Source organism: Pogoniulus pusillus, chromosome 17 (genome assembly GCF_015220805.1).
Source record: "Pogoniulus pusillus isolate bPogPus1 chromosome 17, bPogPus1.pri, whole genome shotgun sequence".
NCBI lineage: Eukaryota > Metazoa > Chordata > Aves > Piciformes > Lybiidae > Pogoniulus > Pogoniulus pusillus.
In genome coordinates this window covers 1,296,489-1,302,500 of record NC_087280.1, presented here as the reverse complement: position 1 = coordinate 1,302,500, position 6,012 = coordinate 1,296,489, and the positions used below count along the sequence as shown (strand labels likewise).

The 6,012-nt window shown below is 37.3% G+C and overlaps 1 protein-coding gene across 4 annotated transcripts in view; it reads left to right on the top strand.

The window, feature by feature from the left end:
* Positions 1-6,012, top strand: part of MYO9A (myosin IXA) — a 249,586-nt gene that overhangs the window by 164,222 nt on the left and 79,352 nt on the right. The window lies entirely within an intron of this gene.

Below are 6,012 nucleotides of genomic sequence, written 5' to 3'. Positions count from 1 at the left end.
TATTTTTCCTATTCTCAATTTCCAATTCCTATTTTCCCTTTTTCATTTCCAATCCCTATTTTTCCCCTTTTAACTGCCAATTCCTGTTTTTCCCTTTTTAATTTCCAATCTTCATTTCTCCTACTTAAATTCCCAATTCCTTTTTTTTCCTATTCTCAATTTCCAAATCCTATTTTCCCTTCTTTTTATTCCCAATTCCAATGTTTTCTTTTTAAATTCCCAATTCCTTTTTTCCCTATTCTCAAATTCCAATTCCTATTTTTCCTGTTTTCTATTTCCAATTCCTATTTTTCCCTTTTTAACTGCCAATTCCTGAATTTCCTTTTTTAATTTCCAATCCTCATTTTTCCTCTTTAGATTCCCAATTCCTATTTTTCCTATTCTCAATTTCCAATTCCTATTTTCCCTTTTTCATTTCCAGTTCCTATTTTTCCCCTTTTTAACTGCCAGTCCCTGGTTTTCCCTTTTTAATTTCCAATCTTCATTTTACCTTTCTAAATTCCCAAATCCTATTTTCCCTATTCTCAATTTCCAATTCCTATTTTTCCTGTTTTCAATTTCCAATCCCTACTTTTCCCTTTTTAACTGCCAATTCCTGGTTTTCCTTTTTTAATTTCCAATCCTCATTTTTCCTCTTTAGATTCCCAATTCCTATTTTTCCTATTCTCAATTTCCAAATCCTATTTTCCCTTCTTTTTATTCCCAATTCCAATGTTTTCTTTTTAAATTCCCAATTCCTTTTTTCCCTATTCTCAAATTCCAATTCCTATTTTTCCTGTTTTCAATTTCCAATCCCTACTTTTCCCTTTTTAACTGCCAATTCCTGGTTTTCCTTTTTTAATTTCCAATCCTCATTTTTCCTCTTTAGATTCCCAATTCCTATTTTTCCTATTCTCAATTTCCAACTCCTATTTTTCCTTTTTCATTTCCAATCCCTACTTTTCCCTTTTTAACTGCCAGTCCCTGGTTTTCCCTTTTTAATTTCCAATCTTCATTTTACCTTTCTAAATTCCCAAATCCTATTTTCCCTATTCTCAATTTCCAATTCCTATTTTTCCTGTTTTCAATTTCCAATTCCTACTTTTCCCTTTTTAACTGCCAATTCCTGATTTTCCTTTTTTAATTTCCAATCCTCATTTTTCCTCTTTAGATTCCCAATTCCTATTTTTTCTATTCTCAATTTCCAATTCCTATTTTCCCTTTTTCATTTCCAGTTCCTATTTTTCCCTTTTTAACTGCCAATTCCTGTTTTTCCCTTTTTAATTTCCAATCTTCATTTCTCCTACTTAAATTCCCAATTCCTTTTTTTTTCCTATTCTCAATTTCCAATTCCTATTTTCCCTTCTTTTTATTCCCAATTCCAATGTTTTCTTTTTAAATTCCCAATTCCTTTTTTTCCTATTTTCAAATTCCAATTCCTATTTTTCTGTTTTCATTTCCAGTTCCTATTTTTCCTTTTTTTTTTTTTTAACTGCCAATTCCTGGTTTTCCCTTTGTAATTTCCAATCTTCATTTTACCTTTCTAAATTCCCAATTCCTATTTTTCCCTCTTCTCAATTTCCAATTCTTATATTTCCTTTTTCAATTGCCTGTTCCTGGTTTTCCTATTTTCATTTCCAATCCCTATTTTTCCTTTTTTTTTTTTTTTTTAATTCCCAATTCCAATATTTCCTTTTTAAATTCCCAATTCCCATTTTTTTCCTTTCTTTTTTAATTGCCAGTTTCCATTTTTACTTTTTAGATTCCAGTTCCTATTTTCCTACTTTCAGTTTCCAATTCCTCGCTTTCCTGTTTTCATTTTCCAATTCCCATTTTCCCTTTTTACATTTCCAATTCCTGGTTTTTTAAATCCCCAATTCCTGTTTTTCCTTTTTTTTTCAATTGCCAATCCCTATTTTTCATTTTTTAATTCCCAGTTCCTTTTATTCCCTTTTAAACTCCCAATTCCTATTTTGCCTTTGTTTTAATTGCCAATTCCTGGTTTTCCTTTTCAATTCCCAATTCCTATTTTGCCTTTGTTTTAATTCCCAATTCCTATTTTTTCCTTTTCAATTCCCAATTCCTATTTTTTCCTTTTTTAATTCCTATTTTCCTTTATTTCTAAAATCCCAGTTCCTATTTTCCTTTATTTTTAAAATTGCCAATCTCTACTTTTCTTTTGCAATTCCCAATCCCTACTTTTCCTTTTTAATTCCCAAATCCATTTTTTCCATTTTCAATTCCCAATTCCTATTTTTCCTCTTTTAAATTTCCAATTCCTGTTTTTCCTTTTTTAGTTGCCACTTTCTGGTTTTCCCTTTTTAATTCCCAATCCCCATTTTTCCTTTTTAACTTTCCAATCCCTATTTTTCCTTTTCTTATTTCCCAATTCTTATTTTCCCTTTTTTTTAATGCCAGTTCCTACTTTTCCCTTTTTAAATGCCAATTCCTATTTTTTCATTTTTATTTCCCAATTCCTATTTTTCCTTTTTTTTTTTCAATTTCCAATCCCTGTTTTTCATGTTCTAATTCCCAATCCCTGCTTTTTCTTTTTAAATTTCCAATCTCTGTTTTTCCTATTTTTAAATTCCCAATTCTTATTTTCCCTTTTTTTTCTAATTGCCAATTTCTATTTTTCCTTTTTAAATTCCCAATCCTATATTTTTACTTTTCAAATTCCCAATTTCTATTTTTCCCTTTTTAATTCCCAATTCCTGTTTTTCCTTTTTTTTTAAATTCCCAATTTCTGGTTTTCCCTTTTTAATTTGCAGTTCCTATTTTTCTTCATTGCCAATTCCCATATTTCCTCTTTTAAATTCCCATTTCCTACTTTTCCTTTTGAATTCCCTATTATTTTTTCCCTTTTTAATTCCTCATCTCTATTGATCCTTTTGGATTTCCCATCCCTGTTGTTCCTTTTGAATTCCCAGTCCCTATTTTCCCTTTTGAATTCCCAATTCTTATGTCCCTCTTGAAGTCCCCATCTCTGTTGTTCCTTTCGAATTCCCAATCCCTATTTTCCCTTTTGAATTCCCCATCTCTGTTGTTCCTTTTAAATTCCCAATCCCTATTTTCCCTTTTGAATTCCCCATTCCTATTGTTCCTATTGAATTCCCAATCCCTATTTTCCCTTTTGAATTCCTCATCCCTGTTGTTCCTTTTGAATTCTCAATTCTTATTTCCCTCTTGAATTCCTCATCCCTGTTGTTCCTTTTGAATTCCCAATCCCTATTTTCCTATTGAATTTCCCATCCCTGTTGTTCCTTTTAAATTCCCAGTCCCTATTTTTCCCTTTTGAATTCCCAATTCTTATTTCCCTCTTGAATTCCTCATCTCTGTTGTTCCTTTTAAATTCCCAATTCTTATTTCCCTTTTGAATTCCTCATCTCTATTGTTCCTATTGAATTCCCAATCCCTATTTTCCTATTGAATTCCCCATCCCTGTTGTTCCTTTTGAATTCCTCATCCCTATTTTCCCTTTTGAATTCCCAATTCTTATTTCCCTTTTGAATTCCTCATCTCTATTGTTCCTTTCGAATTCCCAATCCCTATTTTCCCTTTTGAATTCCCCATCTCTGTTGTTCCTTTTAAATTCCCAATCCCTATTTTCCCTTTTGAATTCCCCATTCCTATTGTTCCTTTTGAATTCCCAATCCCTATTTTCCCTTTTGAATTCCTCATCCCTGTTGTTCCTTTTGAATTCCCAATCCCTATTTTCCCTCTTGAATTCCTCATCCCTGTTGTTCCTTTTGAATTCCCAATCCCTATTTTCCTATTGAATTTCCCATCCCTGTTGTTCCTTTTAAATTCCCAGTCCCTATTTTTCCCTTTTGAATTCCCAATTCTTATTTCCCTCTTGAATTCCTCATCTCTGTTGTTCCTTTTAAATTCCCAATTCTTATTTCCCTTTTGAATTCCTCATCTCTATTGTTCCTATTGAATTCCCAATCCCTATTTTCCTATTGAATTCCCCATCCCTGTTGTTCCTTTTGAATTCCCAATCCCTATTTTCCTATTGAATTCCCCATCCCTGTTGTTCCTTTTGAATTCCCAGTCCCTATTTTCCCTTTTGAACTCCCCATTCTTATTTCCCTCTTGAATTCCTCATCTCTATTGTTCCTTTTGAATTCCCAATTCTTATTTCCCTCTTGAATTCCTCATCTCTATTGTTCCTTTTGAATTCCCAATTCTTATTTCCCTCTTGAATTCCTCATCTCTATTGTTCCTTTTAAATTCCCAATTCTTATTTCCCTCTTGAATTCCTCATCTCTATTGTTCCTTTTGAATTCCCAATTCTTATTTCCCTCTTGAATTCCTCATCTCTATTGTTCCTTTTGAATTCCCAATTCTTATTTCCCTCTTGAATTCCTCATCTCTATTGTTCCTTTTGAATTCCCAATTCTTATTTCCCTCTTGAATTCCTCATCTCTATTGTTCCTTTTAAATTCCCAGTCCCTATTTTCCCTTTTGAATTCCCCATTCCTATTGTTCCTTTTGAATTCCCAATCCCTATTTTCCCTTTTGAATTCCCCATCCCTGTTGTTCCTTTTAAATTCTCAGTCCCTATTTTCCCTTTTGAATTCCCAATTCTTATTTCCCTCTTGAATTCCCCATTCCTATTGTTCCTTTTGAATTCCCAATCCCTATTTTCCCATTTGAATTCCCCATCCCTGTTGTTCCTTTTAAATTCCCAATCCCTATTTTCCCTTTTGAATTCCCCATTCCTATTGTTCCTTTTTTAATTGGCCAATCCCTGTTTTTCCCTTTTTCACTTCCCAATCCCTATTTTTTTCCTTCTTTAGTTGGCAATTCCTTTCCCTCCCTTTTCTGCCTGTGACTTTCAGGTGTTCCTCTTCTCATCAGTTTCTCTCTTTCCTTTTTTAATTCCCAGTTCCTATTTTCCATCTTTTTTTCTTTTTAATTCCCAATTTATTTTCCCATTTTTTAGTTCCCAGTTCCTTTTTTTTCCCTTCTATTAATGACCAATTCCTGTTGTTCCTTTTCTTGTTGTTTTTCACTTCCATTTTCTGGTTTTCCTTTTTAAATTGCCAACTCCATTGGACTTGGCAACTAATTCAGCTTGTGACAGGATTGCCCCCGAGGGCTTCTCCATCCCACTGCAGCAGTCAGCAGTGCTTTACTGACAGAGGGAGCTGGTCCAGGATGCTCTTGGTCTCCATTTCTTCTTCCTCACCCCTCTGTCACATCATAAACTCCCCCTGCATGCCAACACAGCCACAGCTGCCTGCACTGCTCTCTGCTAGAATCATAGAATCACAGAATCAGGCAGGCTGGAAGAGAGCTCCAAGCTCAGCCAGCCCAGCCTAGCACCCAGCCCTGCCCAACCAACCAGACCCTGGCACTAAGTGCCCCAGCCAGGCTTGGCTGCAACACCTCCAGCCACAGCCACTCCACCACCTCCCTGGGCAGCCCATTCCAATGCCAATCACTCTCTCTGCCAACAACTTCCTCCTCACAGCCAGCCCAGACCTGCCCTGCCACAGCTTCAGCCTGGGTCCCCTTCTGCTGCTGCTGGCTGCCTGGCAGCAGAGCCCAACCCCAGCTGGCTACAGCCTCCCTGCAGGCAGCTGCAGGCAGCAATGAGCTCTGCCCTGAGCCTCCTCTGCTGCAGGCTGCACCCCCCCAGCTCCCTCAGCCTCTCCTCACAGGGCTGTGCTCCAGGCCCCTCCCCAGCCTTGCTGCCCTTCTCCAAACACCTTCCAGCACCTCAGCATCTCTCTGCAATGGAGGAGCCCAGAGCTGGACACAGCACTGCAGGGGTGGCCTGAGCAGTGCTGAGCACAGGGGCACAAGAACCTCCCTTGTCCTGCTGCCCACACTGCTCCTGAGCCAGCCCAGGATGCCATTGGCTCTGCTGCCCACCTGGGCACTGCTGCCTCCTCTGCAGCTCCTCTCTCCCAGCACCCCCAGCTCCCTCTCTGCCTGCCTGCTCTCAGCCACTCTGCCCCCCACCCACAAGCTCTCTACCTGCTCCTCATCCTGCCCTAGGCAGACCTCAAAACATTCTAGTTG